General features: G+C 37.3%; 1 long non-coding RNA gene across 1 annotated transcript in view; it reads left to right on the top strand.

Moving 5' to 3' along the window:
• LOC143665527 (uncharacterized) overlaps positions 1 to 1813 on the top strand; it is a 78492-nt gene extending 76679 nt beyond the window's left edge. The window contains exons 2-3 of the long non-coding RNA XR_013167035.1: positions 582 to 673; positions 1148 to 1813. This is a non-coding gene — a long non-coding RNA (uncharacterized LOC143665527). The remainder of the gene's footprint in view (positions 1 to 581; positions 674 to 1147) is intronic.
• Positions 1814 to 23124: the final 21311 nt, after the last annotated feature.

Raw genomic sequence — 23124 nt, 5'->3', positions numbered from 1 at the left:
GATAGGAGAAGAAATATTTTTAATACCTCTTGTATATTTCCATCCTGTTATGTTTGGGGATGGTGTCTATTTCTATACTAGGAAGGAGATGATGTCTATTCAGTCAAGGATGATGGAGAATGCAGGAAGACTAGTGTTGTCAGCAAAATTGTTTGCCCTTCTTTGCACATATCTTTGTTTCTCCTAGCACAAGCCTTAGTTTTATAAAGGTATCTGGACACTGTCATGGTACATAGGAAAAAGCGATTCCTTGATCACTTATTTACATTTGTGTAGCAATTAAAAGGAAACTTGCGTTCAAAGTATTCAGTTGCACGCAGAAAAGTTGAGGTATTAGGGCATCCATAGATATTATTTGGTTTCAGGCATTTTTTTCCATTTGGAATTTCTTGCCTCCTCTATATGGTCCAGATATATGACTAACATAGGTTTCTAATCTTAAATCCCTTGGGTTTTCTTGACCCAAATTCCAAGTATTTGTTTTTGTTTTGTTTTGTTTTTTATTTTACAAAATGGTTAACAATGATTAGAGTTGAATACTATCCTTCCTGGAAATAAAATGTATGTAATTAATTTGACAGGCCATCAGAATCTCCACTTATTAATTCATGGAACCCAGCAAAGGATTCACAGGTGATCCAGGTTGTTTTGTTGCAATAGGATGATAAGGAAGGTAAGGGCAAAAGAACCTCATTTTGAACAAGTTCCTTCTATGCCGAGGAAATCTCTATTCCAAATGTGTACACTATTAATTCAGCATAAGCAGTCATCTCAGTGATCCATCTGTTTGGTCAGAAAGGGAGAAAACTGGGTGGCAGTCTCACTGCTGTGAATCAAGTTTCAAAGCAAAGAGCCTACATTTCTATAGATACAGGGTCAGTGTATAGCAAGTCTTATTTATTTCTGAATAATCTCAGAAATTAAAGATCTCTAAAATATGGTATTCCGGTTTGTGTTGACCAGGCACCATTTTCTTCCTGGTGCTGTAACTTGTCCACAAATTGACACAGTGCATCAACCTGTCATAATTTCATTACTGCACTGCTCCATCCTTTCCCAAAACTTAATATAAAGGGGCGATAATTACAGATCTTGCTAACTATACAAAGTTGATACATATAACATGTAAAAATCTTTTTATTGCCAGATGAATGCTTCCTCAGCTGTAATTATATTGAACAGCAAGTGGTGATATCCAAGGATGGCTAATTACAGGTCTGAATTCAACATGGATTATAGAGATTGTACCCTGAACTTCACCTCCTATTTCAATGCAGAGGCATAAATTTGAGTTGGATGAAACTTCTTTCCATACCTATTACATCTAAAAGTTAACATTTTATGGCTCGTAGGTGCAAATAATTGGTCTAAACTGTGTTTTATGTTTAAAATAACAGGATAATACTGGCTTTTGGCATTGTTGAAACTTTATCCATACAAATTGATTTCTGAATATTTTCTCATTTACTTCCCACCACTTCCTTGTGAATAATATATACCTTCATAAGTTTTTGGTGGAGATGTGAAAGTTTGAAGGAAAAATGGGCGTATAGGAGGAAAGGTTTGAAAAGAAAATCCAAACTTTTATTCTTTTATACTTACAAGCAATTTTGGGGGATCCATCATTCTTTAGATGTTTGATAGAGAACTATGGTTTCTAACTATAATACTTAGATGCTTTCCGTCCTTTCTATCTGCTGCCATGTATTATCCAATTGCCCATTTATTCCTTGTTTGTGGAGACTCATGCTTCCTCAACCATGAAGACCAACCTGTTGTAATATCAATTTTCAGAGTGTCCACACATTAATAAAAGCTCTCTCATATAAAATCTGTATGCCTTTTAAGAAAATGATCTGTTTGTACATGATTAATCTATCTACAGTTTTGGGTGTCCTGTTGACATTAATTATTCTATTAAAATTTTTTAATTAAAACATTTTTTCAAGAAACAGTACATGCACATGAGAGAAAGTCAAGTTATGAAAAGAATATACAGTGAAAACTAAGCCTCCTTCCTGCCCACCCCTAGGGTACCACTGTTACCAACAGTTTTTATAGCCTCCTAGAAATATGTTCTTCATTTACAAGCATGTAAAACTCCATCCATTTTATACACAAATGACAGCATAAATTTGTTTTTTAATTTAACAATATATCTGGTAGCTCTCTTCATAATCAGCTGTTGCTTTTTTATAGCTGTATAATATTCCATCATATTTCTTAAATACACAAAGGGCCCCAAACCTTTTAAAACATCTTTCCTGGTAATCAGACTTAATGGTTTATTTTCCTGTTTTAATTCAGGATATTTTTGTGCAACAAAATCAACATAGCATGTTTGCTTATGCAGATGGCATACAAATGTAGTGTGGTTTTAAATATTGCCACTTTCTGGCTAAGTGATTTTGGGAAAGTTATTTAAACTCTCTGGATATGAGTTTTTCATTTGTAAAATGTGGTAGTACCCATCTCAAAGGACTATTGAGAAGATTAAATGAACTAATGATATGATACAACTTAGATCAGCACGTGACACAGAGCACTATTATCTACAATGTTTTCACCTGTATTTACATGTATATCTACACCTATATCTATGTTTATACTTACACTTAAGTTTATGTCTATGTACAAGAATATCTATATGTTTACCGTATTAAATTGAAATTAAGGGGCAAGCCACGGTGGAACCACAGGCGGAGTTCACAACTGCCGTCCTGGTGCCTGACCATGTTAAAAAAAAGAAAAGAAAAGAAATTGAAATTAAGGTGACTACCTTATCAAAAGCACCCTTTGATTCTCTATTCCTTTTCTGTGCTTAATTTTCTAAATAATACTTTTTGCTGCCTGACATTCTGTCATGCATTTGTTCACTGCCTGTCTGCTTCCACTAGAATGTAAGCTCCAAGAGACTAAGTTCCTGTCCATCTTGCTATCAGTGTCTCACAGAGCTTAGAACTGTGCTTAGCACCTAATAGGTTTTCAATGAATATTTGCTGAATCAATGAATGAATGTAATAAATGCCTATTAAATTATATTAGTCCCTATACTGAGCTTGGCTTCTACAATCAAAGTGCACACTGAATTAGTTTTTAGCCTATTAAACATGGTGCATGCTATGTGACAGCATCTGATATGCATATGCGTGTATAATTATACACATACACTCAATATCACAGCTTCTGGTCAAATAAAAAAATTAGTATTTGCTAGAGTCAGATTGCAGCAAGTGGAAGGATCTGAGTGATCATTGGTCCAGGCCCCTTAAGTCACAGGTAAAGAGAATTCAGCTGGAGGGGCAAAGCTTAAATTAGAAAATGAGATTTCCTGACTCAGGTGTTTCCTGTCATCTTAATTTACCCTTTCAAAGCCTGCTGTTTATCCTGCACCCTACAAGCCGCTGTGGGAATCTGGGGGCATGAAACAAGGGCTCTGTCCTTAGGGAACTTTTTTTGTGAAGCCAAGTCTAACACACTTGAACCATTAGAGAACACCAGGAGATGGCAGTTCTAATGACTACAATATGCAGTCAAGCAGTTCAAAGAGTTAGGGAAAGCCCCCGTGGGAGCAATGGAACTCCAGCCAGATGATGAAGGATAACTTCATTTGAAAGGAAAACCATGACAGGTAAGTGGTGACAAATATTTTCAGACAAGGAATGTGAAGTAAAATGAATGGCCTTCACTGTGTTCATTTCTCTGCAATGCAGGTGTTGAGGCTTGTTGTTTTAATGATGAAGGGACAGGAAAGCAGTGGAAGGATTCATAAGGAAACTGATGTGATGAAAGTGGTATTTAAGGCTGGTACTTGTGGCAATGGTATGCTGATGGGTTAAATGGGACAAACCTGGATTCAGGGCAGGTAGAGATGTTGGAGTGTCATTTCCTATTGTATATTTTTGGTGCTTGTGGCTCTCACTACCATGTCATAGGGATCAGCTACCCTTAACTCCTCTTTGCCACTGTCTTCTATCTACTTGCTAATATGATACCCTAGTAACTCTGACAAGCATTGCCTCCTTGGTGAAATCTGCTCTGAGTTTGCCAAGTTGTTGACCTTGTTTTCACTATACTAGCCAAGGAGAAAAATCACACAACGAGGTGGATATGGAAACTGCACTGATTCCTGGTCTCCAACTGGTTTTCACTGTCACATGAAATTTGTCCTAATTCTCCCATTCAGCTCTCTTTCTCCATCATTTTGGTGGCTTTTCCACTTCCTCATTACTCTCATGTCTTCTAATCACCATTTCTCTTAATAAAGGATCTCAACTCCCACTTCACAGGCAGAACAGAATTAACCAACAGACACCTCTTCAACTTCCCCCAAGGTACTTATATTGCAAACTCTGACCACTCTTCCTTTCGGCCCCAGCAAAGACTGCTCTCTTCACCTCTGATCATTGTTTTCATGCCCTCATCTCTTATTCACTACTCAGTCAATTACAATCTTATTGCTACCCCAACTCCCACTCCACTTCACCCTACACTGAAACTGGTCTTCCCAAGGGCACTTTTGTCTTTGTAATTGCCACACTTCTTGGACAAATGTCAAGCTTTTGAAAATCTCAGTTATTTTCCTGTGTTTGACAACTAGTCACAACTCCCTGCTTTCGGTACTTTTTCCACCTCTGGTTTCTGTTATACATACCTCTCCTATCCTCCTTTGTCATGCATACCTCTCCTATCCTCCTTTCTCTCTGATTATTTCTTTTTTGGTTTTATGAGCTCCTCTTCTTTATTCTCTTCTTAAATGTCACTAGTCCCTGAGCTTCTTCCTTTCCTCTCCACTCCTTTGTTCCCCTCCCCTTTTTCTCTTCTTGGTCTAAGTGCATTCTCTGTGGGGGGTTATCAAAACCAATGACAGTTATTCTGGTGGTTGAAAAAAATCCCCTGAGTTTAGCAGGAAGTTCTAACCCAACTCCCCTGCTAAGCTCAGGACAAATATAAACAACCAAAAATCTCCATTTTGGTGTTGCACAGGAGTTACAAACTCAGCCTGCCAAAAACTGAATTTATCTTCTTTCCCAAACTTCCTTTTTAACCCCTTATTTTTGCCATCATAATTATGAGACACATCCAGAACTTTTCCTTTGCCCTTGTTCCCAACATTGAATCAGTTTCCAAGTCCTATTAATTTCAACTCCTAAATATAATCATTCTCTTTCTCTGTATCCTCACTGCAAAGACAGCTGAATGGGAGATTTAGGATAAATTCCAGGTAACAAATGAAAACCTGTGCTAACCTAGCCCTGTTTTGTAGGATTACTTAAATTCTCACCTGTATTACTGCAACAGCTTTCCAACCAATCTTAAGATTTCCAGTCATGCTATTACAAACCATCTTCTAAATTACAGTCAGTTCCTAAGAAGCAAAACTGATCATGTTCCTCCTATGATTAAAATCTTTCATTTGTTCCCTAGCTTCTATAGGATAAAATTCAACAATGGCATGGCATAACAAGCCCCAGTGATTTGGCTCTGGCCTCCCTTTGTTCTCTGCATTTCATTCATTTCTTGGTAGGTATTCATTAAGCAAATAATAAGTGGCAAACACTCTGCAAAGCAGTGGAGACACAAAGAGACTAAGCCACAGCCCCTATCTCTAAGGAATTCACAGTCTAATAGGGGAGAATGACATGTGAGCAGATGTTTTACAAAATAAGGGAACAGGATGGACACCAGGAACCCAGCCAGACCCATCTCTCTAGTCTGGCATCCAGTCATTCTCCACCCAGGCCGACGAACACACCTGCAATCTAGTCATGGCCTTAAAGCAAATGTTTCACACTTGACAATCCAAGAGCTGAACAAGTCAGAAAATGTGTTCATTTCCTACGGTGGCTTCAAACAACCCCAGTGTATTCTTTTTCAGTTCTGGAGGTTAGGACTCCAAAATCAGTTTCATTGGGCTAAAATCAAGGTGTGAACAGGGTGGTTCCTTCTGGAGATTAGGTGAGGATCCATTTCTTTGCCTTTTCTAGCTTCTGGAGGGCCCCTCTCAGTATCCCTTCCTCACATCACTTCAACCTCTTGCTTCCATCGTTTTATCTCCTACTTCTTTTCCATGGTCAAATTTCCCTCTGCTTCTTTCTTTTTTTTTCCCTCTGCTTCCTTCTTTTAAGGACACTTGTGATTCCATTTAGGGCCACCCGGATAATCCAGGATAGTATCCCCATCTCAACCTCCTTCTCCTAATCACATCTGCCAAGTTCCTTTGCCACGTAAAACAACAACAACAAAAAAACATTCATGGGTTCTGGGATTAGGACCTGGATATCTGGGGGCCATTATTCAGCCTAGCCCTAGAAGTCATGTTTTATTTAGCTTACAGAGTAGTCATTTTAAAAATTAGCTAACAATGAAAAATTGGAAGATTACATGAAAATCTCAAATTCTTTTTTCTTTTGAGAAGTCAGGAAGATCTGACCTCGCTGAACCTACACTCCACGTGGCTACCACAGACTGTGCTTTCGATGGCTGTCCTTCTCTACACAGCTCATAACCCACCACCTCTTATACCATGCAGTCAGCCAGCTCTTCCTCCCCCATCACTGCCTGGCGCTAGCCCCTGTCCTAAAATCTTTGTGCTTTTTCACAACCCTCCACCTTTATACATGTTCAGCCCTGCCTCCTAGAACCCTTTTCCTCATTCTCCCTCCTATGCAATCACCTGGATATTCCTACTTATCATTCAAGAACAAGTGCAAGTAATCCCTGTTCAGGAAGCCTTTCCTACCTTTCCTGTCTGCATAAGATATGCCATCACCTCTGGCATTTTAATGTTTGATCCACTTCATCTGTCACCTCCGTGGAAGCAGAGACTGAGTTCTTTTTCTAACCTACAGTCAGAGCTCAATGGATGGTTGCTGAATGAATAAATGTGACAGGTGAAATGGGTGACACTGTTGATGGGAACATTTATTGTGAAGTTAAAAGTATTGATAGAAGAGAGTTCAGCTATAACAGAGGATAATTGTAATTTTACACTATAGGTAGCTTTCCGGAAAGAATGGATGGGGCCCAGATACTTCTGAATGAGACAGTAAAGGTCTCATTAGGAAAATATCTGAATTCAGGGAGAGTACTGGAGAATATGAGGAGGACCCAGGCCAGATTCAGGGTAATTGGGAAATCCTGAAGTGGCAGAGCCAGGCCCTGAGATCTTACTTTGTCCCATAAAAGCTAATCATACTCTGCTTTGCATGAGAGCAAAAGGACAGAGCTACACATATTATCAGAGGGTATGACGGCCAGTGTCATCTCAGTCGTGGCATAGCTAAAGTTTGAAGAGACACAGTTTGAATAATGAAGTTGGTAAAGTCTTGTGGAAGACTCAGGGGAGATAGAAGGCTTACCTGAATCATGAATTATTCATGCGTCACTGGAGAACAAAGAGGCAGAACTTTGGCTTTTATTAGTGCTTCTGAATCAGAGTGATTAGTTTTCATTTTAGATGATTGCCCATGCTTATGTAACATGCTAAATTGTATTTGGATAGAAACATTTTTGTTTTGACCATTCCAATTTGAGATGGTTTACTTGAGGTTGTGGAATTGTTTCTTTCTAATGAATGCATTAGAGTCAAATATTAAGATATATGGAAGACTTCTTTCCAGTCCTCACAGTTAATCAAATAAAGTAATTTTTTGTCTCTGATGCAGAAATAGAGATGAATGAATCTTTGAACTAAAATCAGATTAAACTGACACAGTGTCTGGGGAACAGAAATATGCACACCCTTTCTAATATTTATTACAAGGGGACATGCTTGTTTTCTTCTATTGATCACAGAGGTACTGGCTATATCATCGTGCTTAAATTAACTCACAAACTGAGTCCTTAAAATTGATGAAGATGGTTCAGCTGTTTCCCCCCAACCAAGAATATTGGCTATGTAGTGGTGAACAATGCCAATTTCATATCTAAGTTATTGCCTGTAATTATGAAAATTTAACCATAGATGCCCCATTTTATTTTTGTTAATCAGTAGTTACTACAGGGGTTCTAAATCCAGAATTCCTTTGGTTATCTTGCTAATTCTGCTTGTTTTCAAGTTATAGGAAAGAGTAGCTATGGGTCCCTAGCAAGCTTATTTTTAAATTCTTGACACTTTTATGCATATTAAAGTAGGTTCATTCATATTACTTCTATGAGGTCCTAAAAAAAAGTTGATAAAAGCAGAGAAAATGACAATTCTTCCTATTATCCTACACCCAGCAAGATCATAAGCTCTATCACTATAGGGAATATTTAGAGAATGGCAGTAATAGCTTAAAAGACAACTAGGTCAAATTATTTTTCAGTTAACTAAAAGGTATCAATAGAACCTTAATATTAAACATCCTGATTTTAGTACCAAGGTGATGAAAACTGTTAATCTCATGATCAAGACCTAATGTAGAGTCTCAGGCAATTAAAAAACAACTCTAAGTGCCTTTAAACCTCTGGTAATCACAGACTATGCAACCTCCCTCAGAATGAAATGATTCACATAAATTTGTTTTTCAAGAATTCTTGTGATGATCTATATCTGAAAAAACGTTTATCGTCTATATTTTGAAAATCAGAAAGTTCTAGAATATCTTAGACTGCATAAAGTGATTTTTTTACCCTGACATTCTGTATTTTTAACTAAAAATATCAATTCAAATAGTGGTTGTAGAAATCATTGTATAACTAAACACATGTTGTTCATGTTGGAATCATGTGTTAACTTGTCCATCTTTTTTTCTGAAATAACAGGACCCCCGGTCCCTAATATTTGTAGATAACTGTCATGGCTTTATTAGACTTTTAATATGAATGGATGCAGAAAGTCTAGGATGTAATGTTCTCTTCCCAATTCCAAGACTAATGCAAGGCCACGCCGCAAACAATGTTAAGTAACGTTTCTTAAAAACCATGTTTAGTGTAGGACAGGAATCAATAACTGTGCCTTTTAGGGTCAAGAGTGACACAAAAGGCAATCTTTAGTTGACTTCAGCCATGCTCTAGCCACCAGTGACACATCTTTTACTGTTTTTTGAAGGCATTGCCTATCTCACTATTTTAAATGAATTTTCACACAGTCCGCAGTGAAATGCTGTCTCCTCCTTCCTGTTTCAATAGTTACCATGGAAATCTTACCATTCCTAAGAAGCAATGACTTACCTCAGCCAATCAGAAGAGTTGAGGGCCCACCCCCTCCTCAGTCCCTTCTGGACAAGCCAGTGTCAGTCACGACACAGCCCCCCCCCCCCCCCCCCCCCCCCACATTTCCTACTTCCACACTCGGAAAACATAAGCCTTTCAGAAGGTGAATGACCTTTAGCATAATGCTTCTGAAAAGTTGATGCACTCACTTGAGAGATTGGATTTGATCAGAAGTCATTCTCATGGTTCTTTCCTTCACCTTTGACATTTTTTTCCACCTCTTCGTGTCTCCTTTCTGCACAGGAGAAAAGCTTCAATGGAAACAAACTTCCTCTCACAATCATGTCTAAGAATATTGCTATTGTTTGCTTACTACTTGAGGATTCTCAGTAGAAAGGTGTTATGAAACATTTCTTTTTAGTATTTGCAAAGAGATTTACTAAATTGAATGGCTCTTAGAATGCCTGGAAAAGAAAAACTAGGAAAATGTCTGAAAGCACTCTATTCTTTTGAAGCTTTGAAAATGCATTTTGAGTTTCAATTTAAGGTTTTAGAGGAGATAAAAGTTAAAGTGAGAGAATGTGCTTGTGCTGTGATCAGTGGTTTTCAGCTGAAAGTTACTCTTTTTTTTCCATTTCCTTAGTTTTTATGCCCAAGAAATCCTCCTTGCCTAGCTAGATGAGTTTTTACAGTAACAACAAATCCACAAACTGTGACGTCTGAAAACATATGTTAAAGGTAGTCATAAGGAATCCAGCAGCTTAGATATCCTGAGGCATCTCCTAAAGAGGGTTTCTGGGAGATCTAAAACACCTATGGAAGACTGGCCCCTTTATGAACTGCTTTGAGGGGAAAGCTCACTTTAATGTCACTTTACAGTGTAGTAAGTTTAAAATGTTATATATATTCTCTTCTTACTCTGAGGAAAACGGTTCTCAGTTTTGAATTTGCAGAGGCCAGAAAATAAAATAAGAGGAGGAGGCAACACCCCTGTCTTATATAAAGTAGTATCTGTTTGTGATGGACACAATTCATTCATTCATCCATTTCATAACCTTTTTGAGCATCTAGTTTTTGTGCCAAGCACTGTTACTAATCATTAAGACATCACTCCTCTTAAAAGGGATTTAGATCAAGGAAGATAGGCAAGCATGTTATCAAATATTTGCTCTACAAGGTGATGATTGCTTATGTTAAGTAAATACACAGGCTTTTTGGAGAAGGAAGTTGTATTAGTTAGGGTTCTCTAGAGAAACAGAATCAATAGGGAACACTTGCAAATATAAAATTTATAAAAGTGTCTCATGTGACTACGGGAATGCAGAGTCCAAAATGTGCAGGGCAGGCTATGAAGCCAACGATTGCAATGGAGGGTCTGGACAAACTCCACAGGAGAGGCTCACCAGCCGAGACAGGAGGAGCCTGTCTCTTCTGAATCCTCCTTATAAGGCTTTCAGTGATTAGATTAAGCATCACTCATTGCAGAAGACACGCCCCTTTGGCTGATTACAAATGGAATCAGCTGTGGATGCAGCCGACGTGATCATGATTTAATTCTATGAAATGTCCTCATCGCAACAGACAGGCCAGCACTTGCCCAACCACCACTTGGCCAAGTTGACACATGAACCTGACCACAACAGAAGTCATTAATGTTTGTCAGACATTGCTGGGTGAAATTTTCTAACAAACTCTAGAAACCTTCTCTATCCCTTCTCTATGGGTATCAGAGACGCTGCTGCGGGCTTCCTGGCAGCAAGGTACCCCGGCAGGCCGTCTCTTGGTGCACCCCTAAAGTCAGGATGTGCACCTTATATAGATTACATGTGGACTGGGCCCTCAACACATGCCTGTTGGGTGAATGGCTGAAGGCGTGCACATGAAGATGGAGGATTTACAGAGGAATAACATCTATTAAGTAGAAGAAGAAAGAGGGGAAACTGTAGAAGTGAGGCAAGTTTGTCTAGTTTTACAATAAAGTTCTCCACATAATGGCAGAGAAAAACTCCATTTATAATAGCAACAAATATTTAGGAATAAAGTTAGCAAGAAATGTTCAAAATTCTTAGGAGGTAAACTTCAAATCAGTTCTGAAAGAAACAAAAGTAGGCTTGAACAAATGCAAAGGTATTACCTATTCTTGAATAAGATGACTCTTGACATTATTCTAAGTGAAATGATTAATTTAATGCAATCCCAATTAGAATACCAGAAGCTCTTATTTGTTAGACAAGCTGATACTAAAGTCTATACGGAAAATCATACATACAAGAATAGCCAGGGAAAGCACACTAGACAAGAAAAAATATGAAGAAGGATTAGACTTAGCAGGATTTAAAACACACTACAAATCTTCTATAATTAAAACAAGGTGATACTGGTGCATGAATAGATTAAGTGGCATAGGATAGAAAATACAGACAGAAATATAAGTTCATGCAGAAATTCAGAATATTTGGTAAAGAGACCATTTGAAATTACTGGGGCAAGGGTGAACTTGGGTAGCCATTTGGAAAAAAGGTAAAATTAGATCTCACAACTTACACAAGAAAAGACTCCAAACTCATAAGAGATCTAAATGTAAAAATTGAAACCATTTAAGTACCAAAGGAAAACACAGGTGAATTTGTCTTTAATCTTAGTGTGGGGAAAGGTTTTCTATTTGTCAAAATCCAGAGATGATAAAAAAAAAACAGTTGATAAATTTATTCACATAAAAATATTTTCACATGAAAAAAATCACAATGTCAAAGACAACTGACAAACTGTGAAAATCTTTGCAACAAATATCACAAGTTGTCTAATACCCGTAATAAGCAAAGAAATCTTTAAAATTGAAGGACAAAGGACCAAAAAAACAACCCTGATAGATATTAATAAAGTCAAGTAGGATGTGGGGGAAACCCAAAATAGAAAACAAAGAATGCCATCTGAACCTGATTGTATTACAAAGGAATAACATAACTATGCTAAAGATAATTAACCCAAGTAACTTTGCAAAGCAATATTTTGACTATCTATAGTATATATAGGCTAAAGACAAAAAAAGGACTCTGCACAAGTACTATATTCTCATTAGGAATTTTATTCTATACGCATATGGCTAGATATTCTGTGAATACACAGTGTATATTCTAGGATTGAACTAACAAATTAATATACTATGTATAACTGTCAAAGAAAGGAGTTACAAATATGGAAAGGGCCAAGATGAACCTTGTGTTGTTGGGTTGCAATTTGAACTACCAATACAAACACATTAATACAAATACACATATACACATATATACACATACCTACAAAGATAGATAGAGAAAATGAGAGATAGATGACATAGATTCGTACATGTACACAATTATTTCCTAATTCTGTCCACTGAGGCAGAAGTAATGATACCATAGTAGCACAGAGCACATCTAATGCCCGAATCTTGGTTTCCAAATACGATTCTCCAATAAAAGGAACCAGGGCCCACTGGAGAAATGCCTGATTGCAGGTATGGGTCAGAATCCCCTTGTGGTGCCAGAAACAAAATGGTCATAAAATAATGGGGCATGTTAAAGGGACACAGATGCCAATAAAACAGTTCCAAGGATCAAATCTAGAACAATTTGAATGAAAAATAAATAATTATAACAATGGCCCATAAACCATGGACTTAAACAGGTATCCATGAATCCATGCTACTATAAATATTTAATGAATTAATAAGTAAATGGAGAAGGGAAAGCTCTTATTAAAAAGAATGATGGAGATGATGTTTACAAGAATGGCCAAGTACGGAACTGAAAATTCTCTCCTCCATAAAGCAATAAAAACATATTTAATAATTCTCAGAATCAACTTTTTCAGAACTCTGGAAATTAACCATGTCTTTCAACAATTTGGGGAAAATTTATTAAAGAAAAAATGGTTGAACCATGGGAAGAAGAGCTTTGTAGTCATTTTTACTTGCTCTATTCTCACCCCCCTTCTCCCCAGCTCTGCAGTAGCCTTGAAAAAAACACATAGCCCACTATCACGTGAAATCAGTAGTCTGGCAGTCACTAGAGAGGACAGGATGGGGTTGGAAATGCTTAAAAGCCCCATTCCCACTTGTCTTTATTCCCAGAGAATTGTCTTCATTTGGTCTATTCAATAATTCCCTAGAAACCCCACTCAAAAGGCTGTCTTTGACCTGAAGCAGTGATCACCTAGTGCTAAAAGCCTTTCCTCTGGGTCATTTTTTAAAAAATAATTTAAGTCAGTTTTTAAACAATATGACTGCCTGAGATGGTAGGTAATGGTTGTGCTAACCAAAAATCTTAAAAGTAAAACCTGGGGAGTGAGATGTTCACAGTGGGCTTTGAATAGCTCTGACATATTCCTGGGGACCTAGAAATCCACACAGAAGTGTAGGATTATGACATGATTAACTGAAAAGGGTACAGCATCACCTCTGTGGTATTCTTGCCAAAAATGCATAACCTGAATTTAATTAAATGATACCATCAGGCAAATCCAAACGTTTCATTCTACAAAAGGTAAGAAAGAAAGAACCACATATACAAGAACAACTATTACAACAACTGGTCAGAACTCTTCAAAAGAATCAAGATTATAAAAGTCAAAGACAGAGAGAAGAACTGGTCTAAATTGGAGGAGATTGAGAGGACAACTAAATGCAGTGTGAGATGGTGGGCCAGAAAAAGAGCACTGAAGGAACAACTGGGGAGATGTGAATAAGCTGTGTAGAATAGGTAATAGATAGATGTTTAATATTGTGGTTTTGATAATTGTACAGTTATGTAAGATTTTACATTTGGAGCAACTGGATGAAAAGTATATGGGAATTCATTGTACTATCTTTGCAACCTTTTTCTAAGTCTGGAATTATTTCAAAATGAAACATCTAAAAACACTAATAAGTAAAAGAAATGAAGTCCATGGGAGCTGGAAGAAAGGAATAAATACTGATTGCAGCAGAAATTGTCCATGAATTACAAGGTAGGGCTCAGTGAGAGCAGGTTCTACGAAATCATTTTCAAGGGTGGTAGCAGGGATTGATAATAGTATTCATACCCAGATTTCTGCTCTCTTGGCAACCTTCTCTGGGAATATCTTAGAATAGTGTCGCATGTGCAAGATGAATATGCTATGGGAAGGAGCTGGGTTTTGTTACAAAGGAGTAAATCTAGGGAAGGTTATTTGTCATTTAGCAAGAGGCTGTGTGAGGAAGTGATATTGGATAAAACAGCTGAGCAGTTGAGCTTCCTATGCTGTGCAGTATAACCACAAAATTTAAGTAAAATTCTTCCCAACTGGGAATATGATCCTGGGCCTTCTACCATAAGAAGATTGCAAGAAGATTTCAACTCATTCAAAAATGATTGATTAACATTATATAGATATTTCTTTTTAGTGTCTAGAGTTTTAAAATAGTCAGAGGGCGGGCCACAATGGCTCAGTGGCAGAGCTCTCGCCTGGCATGCCAGAGACACAGGTTTGATTCCCAGTGCCTGCATGTGTAAAAAAAAAAAAGTCAGAAATACCTGAAGTTGTTGAATTGTAATCCAGTATCTCTGATCTTTGATAATGCTTGTATCAGTATATTGCAAAGCAAAACAAAACTCCAAAAGGAAATCCCGTACCCGCCATGTTTATATGGATCTACTTCTGGATGTTTTGTTTTGTTGATCCCTGTCAATACTATACTGTTTTAATTGACCTACCTCTATTGTAAATTGTAAAATTGGGTAGACTGCAATGTTAGTGGTCAATGGGGGGGGGGGGGGGGAATGGTATAGGATGTATGGGGTTTTTATTTTTATTTTTTTCTGGAGCCATAAAAGTGTTCTAGAAATGATTATGGTAGTGAATACTATGTGATCATATTGTGAACCATTGATTGTATACTTTGGATGATTGTATGGTATTCTTTTAGTTTGCTAAAGCTGCTGGAATACAGTATACCAGAAATAGGTTGGCTTTTATAAAGGGGATTTATTGTTACAAGCTTACATTCTGAGGCCAAAAAATGACAAAATTCTTCTCTGGCTGTGGACCTGTGAACATAGAACAAGTTATCTACTGTCAATATACAAAGGAGGGACACTCATAGGTTAATGTTCCCATTTTTATAGGGAGTAATGGAAGGAACACAGGAGTCACAGTTTTGGAAACCTGCAGGGCAAACTCCATTAGATTTTTAAAGTCTGAGAGCCATTTATCATCCACAGTGCTTGGAAGAGTGTCAGTTTCAACCTTCCCAAGGGTTTATGCAGCAGCAGCCCTGTGTTCTCCAAACGCTCACATGAAGGTTGCAATCTCAGGGAACTTTGGGGAGACCACCATTTTCTAGGCTCCACCCTCACCAAGCATCAGGGCAATATCTGGACCCTTTGCCATCTTCAGGGCACATGCTCAACACCCTCAGAACAATGGGGCAGCAGCAAGACTCTCCCCAGTCCCTAAGGAATGTGCTCCACCATCTCCAAGGCCCAAGCAGCAACACTCTACCATCCATCCTCTGCCTCCAAGGCAAAATCACCCTCTCTACATGGATGGGTGTATCTACTCTCCTAGCCTGAGATTTCTTGGCTTCAGATCCTTAGCTTCCATGGTTCTGCCTTTGAAGTAATTTTTCCTTCAGTTTGTCCCTTTTTCTGTCCCTTTTAGTTCAGATTGGCAGTGGTTCCATTTACACAGGCCTTGCAAGAAACTTGTCAGTTTTTCGTGCAATATACATGGATTACACCCATCAGATAATAGGACCTTACATAAATCCTTTCTGGATAATTTCATTTCCAATCCTGGCTTTTTCTTAAATGACTGACTGTTTCCTGTTGGTTAAATCCTTACATGGGACATTATTCTCTGGGGTCTTCCTTTCCAGAAGCCCAGAATTTTCCAGACCATCAATTTCTGGTTTCATTGTACCAAGAGTTCAGTTCTCAGCTTATCTCTATCCTGTTGTATTTTACTGTAGGTTGCAAGGAGACACTAGGCTACTTTTCCACATTTAGATTGGAAATCTTTTCTGTTAATATCTAAGTTCATCACTCTCAAATTCTGCTTCCCACCCAATACCAGCACTTAATTTTGCCAAATTCTCTGCCACTTTACTATGAGGGTTACCTTTCTTCCAGTTTGCAATGACATGGTCATCATTTCTGTCTAACATCTAATCAGGTTATCTTTAAAGTCCTCGTTTGTACCAAACAGGCCACAAAAATAATAGTAGGCCACAAAAATATACTCAATAAATTATAAAAAAGAGATGATTTAAAAAGCAATTCCTGTGAAAATATAATAAATTAAAAATTGATAACAGATCAAAAAACTAAATATCTCTATCACCACAGAATTTAAAAACAAAAACAAAAACCCCTTTCCTAACTGTTGGACAGATAGTAAATTGAAACTAAAATTACAGAATATTTAGAAAATGGTGATAATGCAAACATGGATACAACAAAAGCAATGATCATAGGAAAATCATAGTCTTAAATATCTATATTATTTTAATAGAGAGAATAAAGAGTAAGATTAAACTTCAAATTCAAGAAATCAGAAAATATACAACAAAAGAGCTAAAGTAAGGAAAAAGAATCAATTAACAAAGATATAAGTGGAAATTAATGAATAAGAAGAGTAACAACTTTAGAACTAATCCAAGAACTGGTTCTTTGAAAATAAAAATTAATGAATAAAAATAATTGATGACTAATCTAATTAAGAAAATAAAGGGGAGTGAAGAAGAAAGCACAAATATACAAAATAAGGAATGATATGAAAGAACTAATTCTAGATTTATGGAAAAATAAAGGAATCGAAAGAGACTATTTTTTCAACAATATGCAAATATTTGTAAAAATACTAATGAGTCCCTAACTGCCCTTTCTCCTCTTTTCTTCCCCTTCCCCTTGTAAGCAATTCAGTCTGAAAGCTATTAGATTGGTCAGAGCAAGGTAGATGTCTCCACTGAGAGGTGGTCTAGAGTAAGGTGTCAGAGCCTAAGCAGGTAGGGTGAGTGTCCACATAGGTGTGGGAGACACAGTGTGGGGTCTCAGGGCCAAAGTGGGATAAAGATGATATTTATGGAGAATAGCCTGACCTGGGGTGTTGGCCCCAATCAAAGTAAGGAGGGTTTCCACAGGGGACAGTAAGTGACAGTGGAGATACAAGATTGGTTATACACAGGGTGTTCTAGTTTGCTTGCCAGAATGCAATATACCAGAAACAGAATAACTTTTAAAAGGGGGAATTCCTACCTTACAGTTCTAAGGCTGAGAAAATGTCCCAGTTAAAGCAAGTCTATAGATATGTCCAATCTAGGGAAAGATACCTTGGTTCAAGAAGGCCAATGAAGCTCAGGGTTTCTCTCTCAAGTAGAAGGGCACATGGCAAACACAGTCAGAGTTTTTCTCTCATCTCTGGAAAGGCACATGGTGAATACAATCAGGGTTCCTCTCTCATCTGGAAGGGCACATGGTGAACACAGCATCATCTGCTAGTTTCTTCTCTTGGCTTCCTGTTTCATGAAGCTCCCTGGGAGGCATGTTCCTTCTTCATCTTCAAAGGTTGCTGGTTGGTGGACTTTGCTTCTGGTGGCTATGTCATTCTCTGCTCTCTCAGAAATCTCTCATTCTCCAAAATGTTTCCTCTTTTATAGGACTTCAGAAACTAACCAAGACCCACCCAAATGGGTGGAGACATGTTGTCACCTAATCCAGTTTAACAACCACTCTTGATTAAATCACATCTCCAGGGAAATGATCTGATTACAGTTTCAAACATACAGTATTGAATCAGGATTATTCTGACTTTATGAAATGGGATTTAGATTAAAACAGGCTTTTCTAGTGGACATACATCCTTTCAAACCAGCACACAGGGGGTTTGATCCAATGAGTAAATATATTGAGGGTAATGGTACTGTTGGAGAAAAGAGGTATAAACAAGGAAAGGGAGCACACTAGAATGAATCCTTTGGTTTTGGGTTGGAATTTTAGGTATTTATGTGAACAAATAGATTTCATTAAATATAGTTAGATGTGGAAATAAATATAAAGTAAATATGTGTGAGTGCATGCACATATATATATTTCTTAACTCTGCCCACTGAGAGGACCTTGGAATAGGAGGAAACCCCCAAGAGCAATGAGCACGCCTAGTATTCAGATCTTGATTTCTAAATACCATTCTCCACTTAAAGAAACCAGGGATCCTGGGAGAAAATACTGATTCTAGGAATAAGAAAAAGAAAGTACAAAATGATCCTAAAACATCCCTTTGTGCTAGAAAGCAAGAAAATGCTCAAAAACGAATGGACATGTATCAAAAGGACACAGAAGCCAGCTCAATTGGCACCTAGTGCTCATATGAGAGAAAATTTGAGGCTCAAATTCAATAATAATAGTAACAGACTTTTTTTTTTTTTAACATGGGCAGGCACTGGGAATCGAACCCAGGTCTCCAGCATGGCAGGCGAGACCTCTGCCACTGAGCCACCATGGTTTGCCCTTATAGTAACAGAACTTTAAGTCAGAAAATAAAATAGGAAATCAGTAGTCCAAGCTAACATAAATATATAAATGAATAAATTGGAAATTTGATGAGAAACTGAAATTATTTCCCCCACTAGACATGCACACACACACACACGCACACACATACACATTCACTAATTACAACGGGACAGAAAGCCTAACTTCATAGTGGAGACGTCTGCAGATACTGACTTAATCAAGTGATTAGAGAGGACATGATCAGTAATGAGATAAATACATGTAGTGTGTCATCTGATAGGATGCAACAAGAGAATCCAGCATCACTTTTGTGATATTCCTGCCAAAGACACATTATCTGAGTCGAATCATGAGGAAACATTAGACAAACCTAAATTGAGGAACATCCTACAAAATAAGAGTCCTATAACATTAAAAAGTGTTAGGGTCATGAAAGTCAATAGAAGATAGGTCTCCATCCACACTGAAGGAAACTAAAAGTATATGATAACTAGATGGAACAGATGATTCTGAACTAGATCTTCTTTGCTATAAAGGACATTATTGGTACAATTGGTGAAATCTGAATGGAATTTGAGGTATAAATGATAGTAATTTATCAGTGTTAATTTCCTGAATTTGATGCTTGTTTTGTGGTTGTCAAAGAGACTTTCCTAGTTTGTAGGAAAATTATACCAATATTCAGGGAATAATGGTGCATTAGGTCAGTAAATCAGTCTCAAATCATTCAGGGAAGAAGAAAAGTCTTTGTAACGTATTTGCAACTTTTCTGTAAGTCTGACTCTACTTCAAAATAAAAATATATATGTATAAAATTATCTTGGTGAAAATAAATTATTTCATAGGGAAATTAAATTACCAAAACTGCCCCTACAAGAGATTAGAAAATATAAACAGAAGAATATCAGAGAGGAAATATTAAATGCTGTCAAAGAGCAACCCCTAAACCATCATCAAGTCCAGATGTTTTCACAGGAGAAATTTAAGTAAGCCCCTAATGAACAGATACTTCTAATGCTATCTAAACTGTTACAGAACATAAGAAAGAAGGGATGCTTCAAAATTATTGTCATTAAATGAGAAAATCATTGTGCCAGATGTACCAGAACCCAAATATATCAGCAAAAGAAAAGAAAATGACATCAGTATCTCTTATGAATGTCTACATAATAAATCTAAATAAACAGCAAACAAAACTCAGCAGCACATTAAAGGAATAATAAACTATGAACAAACTGCATTTTATCTAGAAGTATAGCAACAATTCAACATCAAAAAAGATTAAGATAATTTACCATACTAATAAAAAACAATAGAAAAATTATATGACCATCTTCAGTGATGCTGAAAATCCCTGTTATAATATTCAACATCCATTTATCACAAAGAATCTGAAAATAAAACCAGAATTAATAGGTATGCTATATCATGTTAAAGAAGAGTCCATCTCCCTATTAAAGGAACATCATGTTGATTTAAGATTTTTTTACTGGAAACTGTCCCATAAAATGAGGCGGCAGACAAGGATTTCACTGCTATTTAAGTGGTGCTGAATGTCCTACTGAATACAATTAGCCAGATTAGAAATCAAATGAATAAACAATGGAAAAAGGAGTTAAAAGTATTGTTATTTTCTGAGAGATATAATTATCATGGAAAATGCAAGAGAATCAATGGAAAAATTGAGAGAATTCAGTAAAGTAGCAGGGTCCAAAATTTACATATGAACATAAATACACTTCATATATATAGATAACAAGAAATCTTGTGAAATCCTAGTACTGGCACAGAATTCATTATTTCCAGCAATAACCTTCGACATTATTTTGATTATGTGAATGCACTTCAAAAACAAGTTATCTAAGCCCATTATTGTTCTTTAGTAGGTAATCTGACTTTTCTTTGTGGTAGCTTTTAGGATTTTCTCTTTGATTTTGATACTCTCCATTTCTACATGATGCAATTAGATGTGTATCAATTTTATCTATTCTCCTCAGGACTTGGGATGTTCCTTTTATTTGAGACCTCGTGTCTCTCTACAGTTGGAGAGTCTAAGCCATTTCTTTTTTTAAATATAGCCTCTCCCCTTTTTCTATTCCTTATTCTTGGAACTTCAAGTAGATATGTATTGGATCTGATCTTTCTAACCCCCAGTTCTCTTAATATCTCATTCATGTCTTCAATCTCTTTAAATCAATACTTTTCTTCTCTTCTTTTTTTTTTTTTTTTTGTAATTTTTAAAATTGGGGTATAGGAGATAAATTGGGAAATGCCACTTTGGGGCATATCCACCCTGGGAATGTCCATTTTAATCTTCCTGGGATAGTTTTTGTAACTTTTTCTTTTTCTTGGGGCTACTCTCAGTGCTAACAGCCTCTTCAGGTCCACTGCTGACAGGCCCCTCCTTGAACGAGAGTTTCTCTTTTTCTTGGAGGCACTTCTGCTGTTGTCTGCCTCTTCAAGATTGCTAACTGGCTTCTCTTTGAGGAAAGACTGTGCTGTCAGCGGTCTCTTCAAAATCACTACTAATCAGCTCCTCATTGAATTTTTTCTTCTTAGGTTTGGAGTTAAACACAGATGGCTCTTCCATTCCACTATCCTGAAACATCTCCTGGAGCTTTTTTTTTTTTCTCCATCTTTTTTTTTTGGATCTCTCATTTGTCCTTATACTCTTCCAGATTACAGTGCTGTTTTCTGAAGATATAAAAGCAGTCGCAGTCTCAGCCGTTTCTTTTCCTTATTCAAGCATTTCTTCTCCTGTTCTTCTAATTTCCTAGTAATCTCCACAGCCACTTCCTCTGCCTGACCCATCGCCTCCTTCATGAGACCCAGGTTCTTGTGTGGTATCTCTCCTGTTTCAGAGAAAGACAGCCACTCCTCGACCTGCTCTGGAAGCTTCTCCCCAAATACACTTGTGGGCACCTCAGAGAAGCAATCAATTTGTGAGGCAATATGGCATGTTTGCCAGGTGTCGGGAGATGCAGCCTTTGTTTGCTTCTGGAGATGCAGCTGCTTGGTCAATGAAAGTGGAGTGGGAAATGAGCCCAGATTTGGGGGTGTTTCCCCTTGGTTTCAGGGCTTTGGAAGCTTGGGCCCTTTGCTGGGGCTGGGAATCACTCAGACAGCAGGGCTGGCCAAATGCTTTTCTTTTGATTATATATCATCTACTGTTTAAGATAGCAGATATAATTTTTAAATTACATTTTAAGTGACATTTGCTGTATTTGAGGCAGAAGGAGGAATTTTCTACACAACTCAAACTATCATACTGACCAGAAGTCTAAACACACTACTATGGCTATGTAATGTATCATTTGTTTAACAAGTCCCTCTTGTTGACTACTCAGCTCACTTCAGATTTTTGCTAATATAAATAATTTCCTAATGAATTAATTTGTGCACACAATTTTTTCCCTGCATTTTAAATTATTTTCTTGGGAACTCCTGAACCAAAAGTGTACACACTTTTAAGATTCTCAATGATTATTATCAAAATATTGTTTAAAGGGAGGAATAACTTTTAAAAAGTGATTGGCAGACTCATCGCTATTTTGGCAGCATTGGGTATTATAATTCTTTACTAATTTAAAGGGTGAAAACAATATCTTCCTTTTAAAATTTGCATTTGTCAGCTTACTCGGATTGAACATTCCTCTGGGTTTGTTTACTAGCTATAGTCACTCTTTTGAGGATTGTTTGTGTACTTTATGCTTATTTATTGAAGTCTTATTGGTTTTGTCTTATTGATTTGTGTCACTACTTTCATAATAGAGAAATAAACCTGTTTTCATAGTCATAGCAATTTTCCTCCCAGCATATGGCTTAATTAATTTGTAAATTGCCATCAATGCTATTGCTCTCCTCGAAACTAAGACTTTGCCCATTTTGGTCAGCCTAAAACTGAAGAAAATGTTTTCTTTGTGGAGGTATAAAAATTGCAGTGCTGATTGCAGCTTGATGTGATTTAAAATGGCCTGTAATGCTGCACCTCCAAGGGGTGGAGATGACAGTGGCGATGGCCCTGCGATAAAGCTGCATCACTGTAGCAGGGGACAGCAGGGGCTGTCAGCCCAAAGAGTCAGGGCCAGTATACTGTGGTGCTATTACAAGCTCAACACAAATCCAAGCTAGCTGGAATAATTCTCTGCTAAAGAAATATTCCCTAAGTATTTACTGAAAATACCGAATAATCTGCCAATAGTTAGGCTTCACAACACAAGCCATGGAAATACACATATATTGAGGTTGAATCATTTTCCCGCTTCAAGTAATACAGGCTGAATTATGAAATAAGCAGTTTGTCTACTTCCATTTTGAAAGTGGACATGAAGACCCACAGATATAGGAGATGCATTCAAGCAAGTGTTATAAAGTTGGTGAATATAGATGATGCAAAAGAATAAACAGATGATATCTTCAGGAAAAATGGATCATATGTAAAAATAAGCATTATTCAGTTTGGATCTCATAGGCCCCA

The sequence above is a fragment of the Tamandua tetradactyla genome, chromosome 21, assembly GCF_023851605.1.
Source record: "Tamandua tetradactyla isolate mTamTet1 chromosome 21, mTamTet1.pri, whole genome shotgun sequence".
Taxonomy (NCBI): Eukaryota; Metazoa; Chordata; class Mammalia; order Pilosa; family Myrmecophagidae; genus Tamandua; species Tamandua tetradactyla.
This window is presented reverse-complemented; position numbering and strand designations above follow the sequence as displayed.